We start from the raw sequence: 15,214 nt of genomic DNA on the forward strand, positions 1-15,214 counted from the left end.
TATTGGCCGAATTAGGACAACCCTGGTTAAGGAAAGTTAGCCAGCACTTGGAACTAAGACAAGGATGGAACGATGGCCTTTCGCTTCATACCGGGCATGGTTTAACCTGCCTGCTCATGGTTTAACGAAACTCCAGAAATACAGGTTTCTGGGAACACTCAATTATTTCCATATAAGTTAATGATAATATGGGGCTTCCCTGGTGGCGCAAGGGGTTAAGACTCAGCACTGTGAAGCTGTCCACCGCCACTGCGCATCTTAGATACCCCGGCCAGGGAGCTACCCACGTGGCGCATCAAACCTCTCCTGCCTAACCCCCTGCTCCCCTCAGTGGTGTATTTCAGTCAGTCTGCTTGTTCTGCTCCCCTCTCTGTCTCTGGGGAGTCCTCTCACCCCCTCATACCTCTGGCCTGCACCCCAGGTTTCTATGCAAAAATATTTTTTAAAAAGGCCGGATTCTTGATAGGTTGACAGAGCAAGTATATCTAGGTCAGGGGTTGAAATTCAATTACCAAAGGTCAAATAAGGCCATAAGCTTCCTATTGCAAGGTCGGATCTCTGCTAGTGTACCAAGAAATCAACCATAGAAAATAGGTAAATAAAATGAAAGTGGCTGTTAAAGAGAGAGCAAAGTATGCAGATTTAAAATTCTTTCCCCCCCCCTTTTTTTTTTAATAGAGGCATGTTTTATTTATTTTATTTGTTTGTTTGTTTGTTTTGTTTATACAAGCACTGGGTACAGTCAGAAGCATGGGAGGGTGAGAGAATTCAGCAGAGCCAGAGCGGGGAGCAGAGCAGGCAGACTGAAGTGCACTGCAGAGGGGAGCAGCGGGCGGCAGGAGAGGTCTGCGCGCCATGTGGGACCCTCCTCCGGTGGCCGGGGAGCAGCCGGGGATCGAACCGGCGCCGCAGAGGCCGCGGGCAGCTTCGCAACCCAGTGCTCAACCGCTACGCCACCAGGGAGGCCCAGATTTAAAATTCTTATATTCACCTATTTAAAGATAATCTTTTCCGGGGCCTACCGGGTGGCATAGGAAGTTGAGCGCGGCACTGTGAAGCTGTCCACAGCCTCTGCGGCACTGGTTCGATCCCAGCTGGCTGGGGAGAAACCCACATGGCACAGCAGACCTCTCCTGCTGCACCCGCTGCTCCCCTCAGCAGTGCTTTCGGTCCATCTGTCTGTTCTGTTCCCCGTTCTTTGGTGAATACGCTCACCCTCGCACACATCTGGCCTGTAGCCCGGTTCTTGTAGAAATAAATCTTTAAAGATTTATTTATTTATTTGTACAAGAGCCGGGGTACAGGCCAGAGTCGCAGGAGGGTGAGCGGATTCACCAGAGACAGAGTGGGGAGCAGAACAGGCAGACGGACCGAAAGCACTGCTGAGGGGAGCAGCAGGTGAGACAGGAGAGGTCTGCCTCACCATGTGAGATTCTCCCTGGCCGGCGGGGAATCAAACCGGCACTGTGGAGGCTGCAGGCAGCTTTACAGAGGGGTGCTCAATCCGCTGCGCAACCGGAGAGGCCCTAAATAAATCTTTAAAAAAAAAAAAAAAAAGTATTCTTTTCCAAACATGTAAAAATCATTATCTCAAAGACCAATCAAAAATTGGCGGCCTCGAGCCTCCCCTGGTGGCGCATGCGGTCGATCGCCATGCTGTGAAGCTGTCTGCAGCCTCTGCAGCACCGGTTCGATCCCTGCCAGCCAGGGAGGGTCCCGCATGGCACGGTAGACCTCTCCTGTCTCCCCGCTGCTCTCCTCAGCAATGTATTTTGTCAGTCTGCCTGTTCTGCTCCCTGCTTTGTCTCTGGTGAATCCTCTCACCCTCCCGTGAATCTGGCCTGTATCCCGGTTCTTGTATAAATAATAACTAAATAAATAAATAAACAAAAAAATAAATAAATTGGCGGCCTTCCTGGTGGCGCAAGGGGTTAAGGCTCAGCACTATGAAGCTATCCGCAGCCACTGCAGCACCAGTTCCATCCCCGGCCAGGCAGCAACCCACATGGCGCAGCAGACCTCCAGACTCGCCCGCTCTCCCCTCAGCAGTGTATTTCAGTTAAGTTGCCTGTTCTGTTCCCATCTCTGTCTCTGGTGAATCCTCTGACCGCCCACACCTCTGGCCTGTACTCCAGCACTTGTATGCATAAATAAATCTTAAACAAAAAAAAAAAAAGATGCAGCACTTTGAAGCTATCCACAGCCACTGCAGCATAAGTTCGATTCCTGACCAGGGAGCTACCCACATGGCGCAGCAGACCTCTCCTGTCTCCCTGCTGCTCCCCTCAGCTGTGTATTTCAGTTGATCTTCCTGTTCTGTTCCCCACTCTTTCTGATGAATCCTCTCACCGCCCCCGCCCCCGCACCTCTGGCCTGTACCCCAGTTCTTGTATGCATAAATACATCTTTAAAAAAAAATTGGGGATCTCCCCGGTGGCGCAGCGGTTGAGCTCTAGGTTGCGAAGCTGCCCGCAGCCTCTGCGGCGCTGGTTCGATCCCCAGCTGCTCCCCGGCCACCGGAGGAGGGTCCCACATGGCGCGCAGACCTCTCCTGCCGCCCGCTGCTGCCCTCAGCAGTGTACTTCGGTCCTTCTGCCTGCTCTGCTCCCGGCTCTGGCTCTGGTGGATTCTCTCACCCTCCTGCACTTCTGACTGTACCCAGTGCATGTATAAACAAAACAAACAAATAAATAAAAACATGCCTCTAAAAAAAAAAAAAAAAAATGGCAGCCTGCTGAACTTGGTCTTCAGGAAGGTATTTGCCAACCCCTGGCAAAGGTAGCCCAGAGTGTAGGGAATAATGTAAAATAGAGCTTAGAAGGTAGGTCACAACCAAATAATGGTGGCACTGAATGTCTGGCTAATTGTTTTCTTTTGTTTTCAACTTATTTCTCTGACAATGGGAACTGTTGAAGTTTTTTTGAAGGGAAGTAACATTCTTCTACTCTGGAAAGATTAATTTGGTAACAACTTACAATATGAACTGAATGTAGAGGAACTGAAGAAGACAGCATTTAGAAAACTGCAACCCCAACTAACAGGCAGTTTCCCTTATCAAGAGAAGTGCTATGGGAAAAATGCCCTTTCATACAAGAAAGTTTGGAAAATCAGACTCATTGCATCCTAATTCATAGTTTACTATCACTGTTGGTTGATTTACTTCCTGTATCTTTCTCTGCTAAACATATTTCAAGGGATTCCATATATTAGTGTAGCTCTGGAAATGGCCTCTCACCCAGAAGTTTCACAATTTTTTGAAAGATTTATTTATGCATACAAGAACTGGGGTACAGGGCCTCCCTGGTGGCGCAGGTAGTTGAGTGCCGCACTGTGAAGCTGTCTGCAGCCTCTGCAGCGCCGGTTCGATCCCAGCCAGCTGGTGAGAATCCCACATAGTGAAGTAGACCTCTCCTGTCTCGCCCGCTACTCCCCTCAGCAGTGTATTTCAGTCAGTCTGCCTGTTCTGTTCTCTGCTCTGTCTCTGGTGAATCCTCTCATCCTCCTGTGTATCTGGCCTATACCCTGGTTCTTGTATAAATAAATAAATTAAAAAAAAAAAAAAACCAGGGTACAGGCCAGAGGCGGGGGTGGTGGTAGAGAGGATTCACCAGAGACAGAGCAGGGAACAGAACAGGCAGATCGATGGAAGTACACTGCTGAGGGGAGCAGCGGGCTACCCAGGAAAGGTCTGCTGCGCCATGTGGGAAGCTCCCCGGCCAGGGATGGAACCTGCACTTCAGTGGCTGCAGACAGTTTCACAGGTTGTGTCTTTTTTTTTTTTTTTTTTTTAAATAGAGGCATGCTTTATTTATTTGTTTGCTGGCTTGTTTGTTTGTTTTGTTTATACATGCACTGGGTACAGTCAGAAGCGCGGGAGGGTGAGAGAATTCACCAGAGCCAGAGCGGGGAGCAGAGCAGGCAGAAGGACCGAAGTACACTGCTGAGGGGAGCAGCGGGCGGCAGGAGAGTTCTGCACGCCATGTGGGACCCTCCTCTGGTGGCCGGGGAGCAGCCAGGGATCGAACCGGCGCTGCAGAGGCCGCGGGCAGCTTCGCAACCCAGCGCTCAACCGCTGCGCCACCGGGGAGGCCCTCACAGGTTGTGTCTTAACCCGTTGCACCACCAGGGAGACCCCTCACAATTTTTTTTTTTTAAGGATTTATTTATTTATTTATACAAGCACTGGGTATAGTCAGAAGCACGGGAGGATGAGAGAATTCACCAGAGCCAGAGCGGGGAGCAGAGCAGGCAGAAGGACCGAAGTACACTGCAGAGGGGAGCAGCGGGCGGCAGGAGAGGTCTGCGCACCATGTGGGACCCTCCTCTGGTGGCCGGGGAGCAGCCGGGGATCGAACTGGTGCAGCAGAGACTGCGGGCAGCTTCGTAACCCAGCGCTCAACTGCTGTGCCACTGGGGAGGCCCACAAATTTTTTTTCCAAGAAGATTTACTTTATGGGCTTCCCCGGTGGCACAAGGGGTTAAGGCACAACCTATGAAGCTAGAAATAAATCTTTTAAGATTTCTTTTTTAAAGATTTATTTATCCATACATACAAGAACCGAGGTACAGGACAGATTCATGGGAGGGAGAGAGGATTCACCAGAGACAGAGCAGGGAACAGAACAGGCAGACTGACTGAAATACACTCCTGAGGGGAGCAGTGGGCACGACAGGAGAGGTCCGCCGCACCATGTGGGACCCTCACTGGACGGCCGGGATCGAACTGGTGCTGCAGAGGCTGTGGACAGCTTCACAGCGCTGTGCTCAACCACCTGAGCCACCAGGAGAGGCCCTTAAGATTTTTTTTTTTAAGATTTATTTATGCATACAAGAACTGGGGTACAGGCCAGAGATGTGGGGTGTGAAAGGATTCACCGGAGGCAGGGTGGGGAACAGAACAGGCAGATAGACTGAAATACACTGCTGAGAGGAGCAGCAGGTGAGTCAGGAGAGGTCTGGTGTGTCATGTGGTTATCTCCCTGGCCAGCCTGGGATCAAACTCCTGCTGCAGAGACTGCAGATAGCTTCATAGTGCTGTGCTTAACCCCTTGCGCCACTAGGGAGGCCCTCTTTTTTAGTTTTAACAGGTGGGAATAATCCAGTTGATGAAGGTGTTTTCTAAAAAGAAATTAGAGGGCCTCCCTGGTGGCGCAAGGGGTTAAGACACAACCGATGAAGCTATCCGCAGCCACTGCAGCAAGATTTTGATCCCTGGCCAGGGAGCTACCCACATGGTACAGCAGACCTCTCCTGTCTTGCCACTGCTCCCCTCAGCAGTGTATTTCAATCTGCCCGTTCTGCTCCCCACTCTGTCTCTGGTGAATCCTCTCAACCCCCGTACCTCTGGCCTGTACCCCAGTTCTTGTATGCATAAATAAATATTAAAAAAGAAGAAATTAGAGGTTTTTTTGTGTTTGTGAGGTGAATAAAGGAGGCAAAGTGGTAAGAATCTGTTCTAGGTATAGGGAATACCAAATTGGTGATAAAGTTTAAGGAGGACACTATGACCTAGCTAAATATAAACATCAAATAGAACAACGAATTACTTGATGTTCTCTGATACAAATTACTTGATGTTCCCACAGTCTACCCTAGCAGTCTGGTCTGGCAGTAATGGAAAGAATTAAAAACAACTGTGTCTTTTTTTTAAAAGATTGATTTATTTATGCATACAAGAACTGGGGTACAGGCCAGAGGTGCGGGGAGGGGTGAAAGGATTCACCAGAGACAGTAGGGAACAGAACAGGCAAACTGAGTGAAATCCACTGCTGAGGGGAGCAGCGGGTGAGACAGGAGAGGTCTGCTGCACCACCTGGGTCACCTCCCTGGCCGGGGATCGAACTCATGCTGCAGTGGCTGGTGATAGCTTCACAGTGCTGTGTCTTAACCCCTTGCGTCACCAGGGAGACCCCCATAGATCATCTTGAAAAGAAATACTTTATCACTTGATGAAAACAAGCCTCTTTCTGGATTACAATGATTACGCAAAAAAGACCCAAGTTGAAAATTTTAACTTTACTAAATGCTTGAGTTGATATTGGTTATTTTAACAAAGTTTTCATAATATTACAGAATAAAATAAATAATATGTTATAGACTTACAGAATCAAGATTTTCTTTATTAGAGGAAAAGAGATAAAACTGAAGATGCTAGGGGCCTCCCTGGTGGTGCAGGGGTTGGGACGCAACCTATGAAGCAATCTGTAGCCACTACAGCATGAGTTGGATTCCTGGCCAGCCAGGGAGAAACCCACATGGCGGGACAGACCTCTCTTGTCTCACCCGCTGCTCCCCTCAGCAGTGTACTTCAGTTTATCAGCCTGTTCTGTTCCCTGCTCTGGTGAATCCTCTCACACCCTGCATCTCTGGCCTGTACTCCAATTCTTGTATAAAAATAAATAAATCTTAAAAAAAAAAAAAAAACCCTGAAGATGCTAAGTGAAAATTTTAGTTTCCTTTTTTTTTTTTTTAAGATTTATTTATTAATGCACACATGAACTGGAGTACAGGCCAGAGGTGTGGGGGTGAGAGTACTCACCAGAGACAGAGTGGGGAACAGAACAGGCAGATTGACTGAAATGCACTGCTGAGGGGAGCAGCTGGTGAGACAGGAGAGGTCTGCTGTGCCATGTGGGTCAGCTCCCTGGCCGGGGATGGAACTCGTGCTGTAGAGGCTTTGGATAGCTTCACAGTGCTGTGCATAGCTCCTTGCGCCACTGGGGAGGCCCCGAACAATTTAGTTTTCTATTATTTTTCCCCTTTGAAAGGAATCAGGTTCTTTTTGAGAAGTGGTTGAAACTAAATCTGGGGCAAGGAAGGCAAAAGGTATGCATGGACGTCTTGTTTGTGCATGAAAGCAAGGAAGATTATAGTTAGAAGGTTAGGCTTTTGCTTCTAGCCATCAAAAAAAAAAACAGAGCAAAGCAGCAACCCCACTGCCCACCTGTGACTATGCAGGTGCCTCTTTTCACCAACTCTCTCCCTCTGCAGGGCAGCAGCCCCCTGCCTGCCTGTGACCTGTCAAGTCCACCCGCCTGCAACCACATAGGCCTCTTTTAGCAAACCTGTCCCTTTCAGGGCAGCTCTTCCTGCCTGCTTGTGTCTATGCAAATGTCTTTAACTGTTTTATCCCTTCCCTAATAAACTTGCCCTTAAAAAAAAAAAAAAAAAAAAAAAAACAACAAAACCCAAAACTGGCACAGAATAATCCTCTTTGTGTAAAAGACTAGAAATTGGAAAAACGGTATCAAGCATTTTCTTTCAGATATTGCACACAGGCATTAAAAAAAGAACTTGAATCCTCTTGGCTTTGTGCCTGGAGGTATTTTGTGGACCTCAGCTAAGGGAGGTGGGATCCAAGCAGAACACTGTAGTCTGATTGAGCTGAGAAGACAGACTAGACTTTGTGGAGGCAGTCAGGAGGAATTTGCTGCATGGGTTGCTGATGAGGAAGATGTTATGCAGGAAAAGTGCCAGAACTGCTCTGGCGAAGATGAAGCAACAGTAATCTGATCTAATCTAACTTAAAAAACTAGAAAAACTGGGGGCCTCCCCTGGTGGCGCAGGCGGTTGAGTGCAGCCCTGTGAAGTTGTCCGTAGCCTCTGCAGTGCTGGTTCGATTCCGGCCGGCTGGCGAGAATCCCACATGGTGCGGCAGACCTCTCCTGTCTCGCCCTCAGCAGTGTATTTTGGTCCGTTTGCCTGTTCTGTTCCCCACTCTGTCTCTGGTGAATCCTCTCACCCTCCCGTGCGTCTGACCTGTACCCCATTTCTTGTATGAATAAATAAAAAAACAAACAAAAAACTAGAAAAACTGGACATCATTTGGATATCAGGTTTCAATGGACCTTGACTCCTTAAGGATAAGGAAAAAAATGGGGCCTCCTCTGGTGGTGCAGGCGGTTGAGTGCAGTGCTGTGAAGCTGTCTGCAGCCTCTGCAGCGCAGGTTCGATCCTGGCCGGCGAGATACCCACATGGCGGCAGACCTCTCCTGTCTCGCCAGCTGCTCCCCTCAGCAGTGTGTTTCAGTAGATCCGCCTGCTCTACTCCCCACTCTGTTTCTGGTGAATCCTCTCACATCCTGCACCTCTGGTCTATACCCAAGTTCTATGAGAAAAAAAAAAAAAATCTGTGGAGATGTTGGATCTTTGATTGAATACTAAGCTGTACACATGGTGTAAGTTCTCACTTAGTTTTAGCTTTTTGTAGAACTTGCTTTCAATATTGATGCCTCCCTGGTTAAGCACCGCACTATGAGGCAATCCGCAGCCTCTGCAGTACGAGTCAATCCCTGTCCAGCCAGAGAGCAACCCACATGGCGCAGCAGACTTCTCCTGTCTTGCCCCTGCTCCCCTCAGCAGTGCATCTCAGTCAGTCTGCCTGTTCTGTTCCCCACTCTGTCTCTAGTGAATCCTCTCTCCACCACCCCTGCCCCGCATCTTTGGCCTGTACGCCAGCTCTTGTATGCATAAATAATCTTTCAGTATTGATGCAATGCCAATATTTTATCTATTCTTTAAAATATTTGAACCCTATTATGGGCCATACCGGGAAGGCGAAAACTCCATTTCCACATAAGGCTCTCATGCAGGAGTAGCAAACCCAATCTTTAGTAGCCAGACATGTGAATAGTTACCAGGCAAGAAAATACAGACAAGGGCCTCCCTGGTGGCGCAGCGGTTGAGCGCTGGGTTGCGAAGCTGCCCACAGCCTCTGCAGCGCAGGTTCGATCCCCAGCTGCTCCCCGGCCACCAGAGGAGGGTTCCATATGGCGCACAGACCTCTCCTGCTGCCCGCTGCTCCCCTCAGCAGTGTACTTCGACCCTTCTGCCTGCTCTGCTCCCTGCTCTGGTGAATTCTCTCACCCTCCCGCACTTCTGACTGTACCCAGTGCTTGTATAAATAAATAAATAAATCTTAAAAAAAAAAAATACAGACTAAGGTAAACTAGGAAGTCTAAGTGTAGTAACATAACAATAAAACCAAGATACTACATTTACACATCTTCATACTTCTGTAGGCTGAATTTGTTTATATATATTTTACATCATTGTTCATTTTTGTACAATGTTTGCTTTTTTTTTTAAGATTTATTTTTATTTATTTATACAAGCACTGGGTACAGTCAGAAGTGCGGGAGGGTGAGAGAATTCACCAGAGCCAGAGCGGGGAGCAGAGCAGGCAGAAGGACCGAAGTACACTGCTGAGGGGAGCGGAGAGGTCTCCGCGCCATGTGGGACCCTCCTCCGGTGGCCGGGGAGCAGCCCGGGGGTCGAACCGGTGCTGCAGAACAGCGCTCAACCGCTGCGCCACCTGGGAGGCCCTATAGGCTGAATTTGGCTCATCATTATCACAACTAGATAAAGGCAAGAAGAGTAAGGTATGACTGAATAAAGTGGCTGCTTTATTCAGTAAGGTTTTCAGTGGGAGAGGGTTTTAGAACCAATATTTCTTTATTTATGCATGCAAGCAAGCACTGGGTACAGTCAGAAGTGTGAGAGGGTGAGAGAATTCACCAGAGCAGAGCCAGAGCAGGGAGCAGAACAGACAGATTGACGAAAAGCACTGCTGAGGGGAGCAGCGGGCAGCAGGAGAGGTCTACGTGCCATGTGGGACCCTCGCCTAGGCGACCGGGGATCGAACCGGCGCTGCAGAGGTTGTGGGCAGCTTTGCAGCCCGGTGCTTAACCGCTGAGCCACTGGAGAGGCCCTAGAGCCAATCCACTTTATGGAGGCAAATGTAGAGGAATTCTTAGTGGAGGACAGAACATTTGGGAGACTAGACCAAGAGCCTATCCAGGTGTTCTCAATTAAGGCAGTGGTACTAAGAATGAGGTGAGGGGGGATATGAAAATATTTAGAAAGAAAACTTGTAAGGGATGACTGAAGAAGGCAGTCTATAACATTAGGATGATGCTGAGGCTTGTTAGATTTTTTAATTTTTATTTATACAAGAGCTGGGGTACAGGCCAGAGTCGTGGGAGGGTGAGAGGATTCACCACAGACAGAGCAGGGAGCAGAACAGGCAGACAGACAGAAATACAGTGCTGAGGGGAGCAGTGGGCAAGACAGGAGAGGCCTGCCTCGCCATGTGGGATTCTCCCTGGCCTGCCGGGAATAGAACCGGAGCTGTGGAGGCTGCAGACAGCTTCACAGCCTGGCACTCAACCTGCTGAGCCATCGGGGAGGCCCTGATGCTGAGGCTTCTTAAAAACAAAAAAGATAAAATTTAACAAAATTTACCATCTTAACCATCTTTTAAGTGTAGAGTTCAAGGGATTGTGTTTACATTGTTATGCAATGATCGCCACCATTCATTTCAACTAAACACCATTTTCATCTTCAACTGAAATTCTGGACCCATTAAACAATAATCCCCCTTTTTCTCTCCCCCGCCCCCAGCCCTTAGAAACCACCATTCCATTTTGTCTCTATGAATTTTATCTAGGTACCTCACATAAGTGCAATCGTAACAGTATTTTTTCCTCCTGGCTTATTTTACTTAGCATGTTAAGGTTTGTCTTTGTAGCCTATGTCACAACTTCCTTTAATATTCTGTTGTGTGCGCATGTGTGTATATATATTTCATGTATACACATTGTTCATTCGTTCATGAGGGACATCTAAGTTTCTTCAATCTTTTAGTTATTGTAATGCTGCAGGAGTGTACAGATGTCTTGTTGAGGCTCTGATTTCAATTATTTTCAGCATATGCCCAGAAGTATAATTGCTAGATCAAATGGTAATTCAATTTATTTTGTAAGAACTGCAGTCATTTTTTATTCCTATTAACATTGCACAAGGGTTCAAATATCTTCACATCTTTGTCAACTTATTTTGGTTGACAGCAATTCTGAGGGAGGTGTGTGTGGGTGTGAGATGCTATCTCATTGTAGTTGATTTCTATTTATAATTAAAAAAATTTATGTATGCATACAAGAACTGGAGCACAGATCAGAGGTGTGGGGGGGTGAGAAGATTCACCAGAGAGAGTAGGGAACAGAAAAGGCAGACTGGCAGAAATACACTGCTGAGGGGAGCAGTGGGTGAGGCAGAAGTCTGCTGCACCATGTGGGCAGATCCCTGGTGAGGATTGAACTCATGCCGCAGTGGCTGCTGAAAGCGCCATAGGTTGCGTGTTAACTGCTTGCACCTTCAGGGAGGCCCCTTGATTTTTTTTTCTTCTTTTTGGTGGGACCCTCCCTGGTGGCTGGGGATTGAACTGGAGCTGCAGAGGCTGCCTCACAACCCAGTGCTCAACCGCTGTGCCACCAGGAGAGGCCCTTTATTTTTATTTTCTTAGTGATCTTGAACATCTTGTGTACTCATTTGCCATTTGAATGTGTTCTTTGGAGAAATATCTATTCAAGTGCTTTGCCTTTTTTAATCTTTGATTGTTGTGTCCTTTTTTTTTTCATTAAATCAAGCACCTACTGGATGTGTTTGAATGCTAGTGGGATTTTTTAAAAATTTATTTATTTATATATACACTGGGTACAGTCAAAAGCGCAGGAAGGTGAGAGAATTCACCAGAGCCAGAGTGGGGAGCAGAACAGACAGACTGAAGAAGTACATTGCTGAGGGGAACAGCAGGCGCGGCAGGAGAGGTCTGCGCGCCATGTGGGACCCTCACCCCGTGGCCGGGGAGTGAACTGGTGCTGCAGAGGCTGCTGGCAGCTTCGCAACCCAGCGCTCAACCGCTGCGCCACCAGGGAGGCCCGATTGTTGTGTCCTTTGATTTAAAAAAATCCAATTTAGGGCCTCCCTGGTGGCCCAGCAGTTGAGCGCTGGGTTGCAAAGATGCCCGCAGCCTCTGCAGCACCGGTTCAATCCCCGGCTGCTCCCCAGCCACCGGAGGAGGGTCCCACATGGCGCGCAGACCTCTCCTGCCGCCTACTGCTCCCCTCAGCAGTATACTTTGGTCCTTCTGCCTGCTCTGCTCCCCACTCTGGCTCTGGTGAATTTTCTTGCCCTCCCGCACTTCTGGCTGTGCCCAGTGCTTGTATAAATAGATGAATAAAAATGGATAAATCTTTACAAAAAAAATTCAATTTAGGGCCTCCCTGGTGGTTCAGGGGTTAAGCACCGCACCGTGAAGTAATCCACAGCCTCTACAGCACAAGTTCGATCCCTGGCCAGCCAGGGAGAAACCCACATGGCGAGGCAAACCTCCCCTGTCTCGCCTGCTGCTCCCCTCAGCAGTGTATTTGTCAGTCTACTTGTTCTGTTCCCCACTGTCTTTGGTGGATCCTCTCACCCCCTGCATCTCTGGCCTGTACCCCAGCTCTTGTATGCATAAATAAATATTTGAAAAAAATCCAATTTAACTGATTTTCCTTTTGCTGCCTTGCTTTTGTTGATTTAATTATTACCAAAATGAATGGCAGAGCTTTCCATTTTTTTTTAAAAGATTTATTTTTATCCAAGAACTGGGGTACAGGCCAGAGGCATGGGAGGGTGAGGGGATTCACCAGAGACAGAGTGGGGAGCAGAACAGGCAGATGGACTGAAAGCACTGCTGAGGGGAGCAGAGGGGAGACAGGAGAGGTCTGCCATGCTATATGGGTTATCTCCCTGGCCAGAGGGGAATAGAACCCGTGCTGCAGACAGCTCCACAGCATAGTGCTCAACCCACTGCACCACCGGGGAGGCCCAAGTTTCAGATTTATGCATACAAGAACTGGGATACAGGCCAGAGGTGCTGAGGGTGAGAGGATTCACCAGAGACAGAGTGGGAAACAGAACAGGCAGACTGACCGAAATACACTGCAGCAGTGGGGAGACAGGAGAGGTCTGCTGCACCATGTGGGTAGCTCGTGCTGCAGAGAACTTCATAGCGCTGTGCTTAACCCCATGTGCCAGCAGGGAGGCCCTCTCCTGAGAGTTTTTTTTTTTTTTTAAACGATTTTTTTTTTTTTTTTAAATAGGGGCATGCTTTATTTATTTGTTTGCTGGTTTGTTTGTTTGTTTTTTTGTTTATACATGCACTGGGTACAGTCAGAAGCGCGGGAGGGTGAGAGAATTCACCAGAGCCAGAGCAGGGAGCAGAGCAGGCAGAAGGACCGAAGTACACTGCTGAGGGGAGCAGCGGGCGGCAGGAGAGGTCTGCGCGCCATGTGGGACCCTCCTCCGGTGGCCAGGGAGCAGCCGGGGATCGAACCGGCGCCGCAGAGGCCGCGCGCAGTTTCGCAACCCAGCGCTCAACCGCTGCGCCACCGGGGAGGCCCTCTCCTGAGAGTTTTAAGGTCATATATAAGGGTCCAATTTTATTCTTTGCATGTGGATGTTAGTTTTTCCCAACACCATTTGTTAGGACCAGGTTCCTTTTTTTTTTTTTGAAGATTTATTTTTAGGGCCTCCCTGGTGGCGCAGGTGGTTGAGCACAGCGCTATGAAGCTGCCCGCAGCCTCTGCAGTGCCGGTTCGATCCCTGTCAGCCTTGGAGCAACCCACATGGAGAACAGACCTCTCCTGTTTCCCCCACTGCTCCCCTCAGCAGTGTACTTCGGTCTGTCTGCCTGTTCTGTTCCCTGCTCTGTCTCTGGTGAATCCTCTCACGCTCCTGCACATCTGGCCTGTCCCCCGGCTCTTGTATAAATAAAATAAATCTTTTTAAAAAAATTTTTATTTTAAAACGAGAACTGGGGTACAGGCCAGATGCGCGGGAGGTTGAGAGGATTCACCGTCGACAGAACAGGGAACAGAACAGGCAGACTGAAGAAATACACTGTTGAGGGGAGCAGCAGGGAAGCCAGGAGAGATCTGCTGTGCCATGTGGGATGCTCGCTGGCCTGCCAGGATCGAACCAGCGCTGCAAAGGCTGCGGATAGCTTCACAGTGCGGCGCACAACTACCTATGCCACCAAGGAGGCCCCAGGTTCCTTTTTTAATCATCAAATGAACAGCTGGGTCATCTATTAGCTGTTAACTGGAAATAAACATGGGAAAATTTTCACAGGGTGGATAATTGAACTTGGGTATCTTGGAACTGAAGATGGAGATTTAAGAAAAATGAGAATGGTATTAAGAAAACTAATTTGAAGAAGGCAAGAGAGGGGGGCCTCCCTGGTGGCACAGCAGGTTGAGCCCCGCACTGTGAAGCTGTCTGCAGCCTCTCAGCACGGGTTTGATTCCCGGCCTGCCAGGGAGCAACCCACAGGGTGCACCAGACCTCTCCTGTCTTTTTTTTTTTAATTTTTTTTTTAAGAGAGGCATGTTTATTTATTTATTTGTTTGTTTTGTTTACACATGCACTGGGTATAGTCAGAAGCGCGGGAGGGTGAGAGAATCCACCAGAGCCAGAGCGGGGAGCAGAGCAGGCAGAAGGACCGAAGGACACTGCTGAGGGGAGCAGCGGGCGGCAGGAGAGGTCTGCGCGCCATGTGGGACCCTCCTCCGGTGGCCGGGGAGCAGCCGGGGATTGAACCGGCGCCGCAGAGGCTGCGGGCAGCTTTGCAACCCAGCGCTCAACCGCTGCGCCACCGGGGAGGCCCAGACCTCTCCTGTCTTGACCGCTGCTCGCCTCAGCAGTGTCCTGGGTCTGTCTGCCTCTTCTGCTCCCTTCTCTCTCTGAATTCTCTCACCATCCCGTGCCTCTGACCTGTACTCCAGTTCTTATATAAATAAATAATCTTAAAAAAAAAAAAAAAGTGGCTATCTTTTGGACAAGTCATTTAACCTCTTTGGTCTTTAATTTTAGCTCACATCTAAGTAACACCCACTCTCATAGAGATCAGGAAGACTGAATTCAGGGCCTCCCTACCATGAGTTCTATCCCTGGCGCAGCAGACTTCTCCTATCTTTCCTGCTGCTCCTCAGCAGTGTATTTTGGGAAGTCCGCCTGTTCTTTTCCTCACTCTGTCTCTGGGGAATCCTCTCACCACCAACCCCCGCCCGCACCTCTGGCCTGTACCTCAGTTTTTGTATGCATAAATAAAAATCTTTAGGGGAGAAAAAAAAAAAAGACTGAATTCAGTGACATCTAAACTTCTTTAGTTGCAAAAGATTTCCACAAAGTTAAACTTTACTCTTCTTGGGACTTCTATATAGTGATCTGTATTGAGAAAGATTGCAGGATAGAGAAGGGCTATCTATTAGGTCCCAATAGATGACTTTTTATGAGAGATAAAAAAGCTGAGATTTTAAGCGGGGAATCTGTGGCACTATAACTTTTTTCAACTAAAGTCTTAAGAGTAATTTATAAACGTGTTCTCCTT

This window comes from Talpa europaea, assembly GCF_964194135.1.
Source record: "Talpa europaea genome assembly, chromosome: 15".
In the NCBI taxonomy this organism is placed as follows: domain Eukaryota; kingdom Metazoa; phylum Chordata; class Mammalia; order Eulipotyphla; family Talpidae; genus Talpa; species Talpa europaea.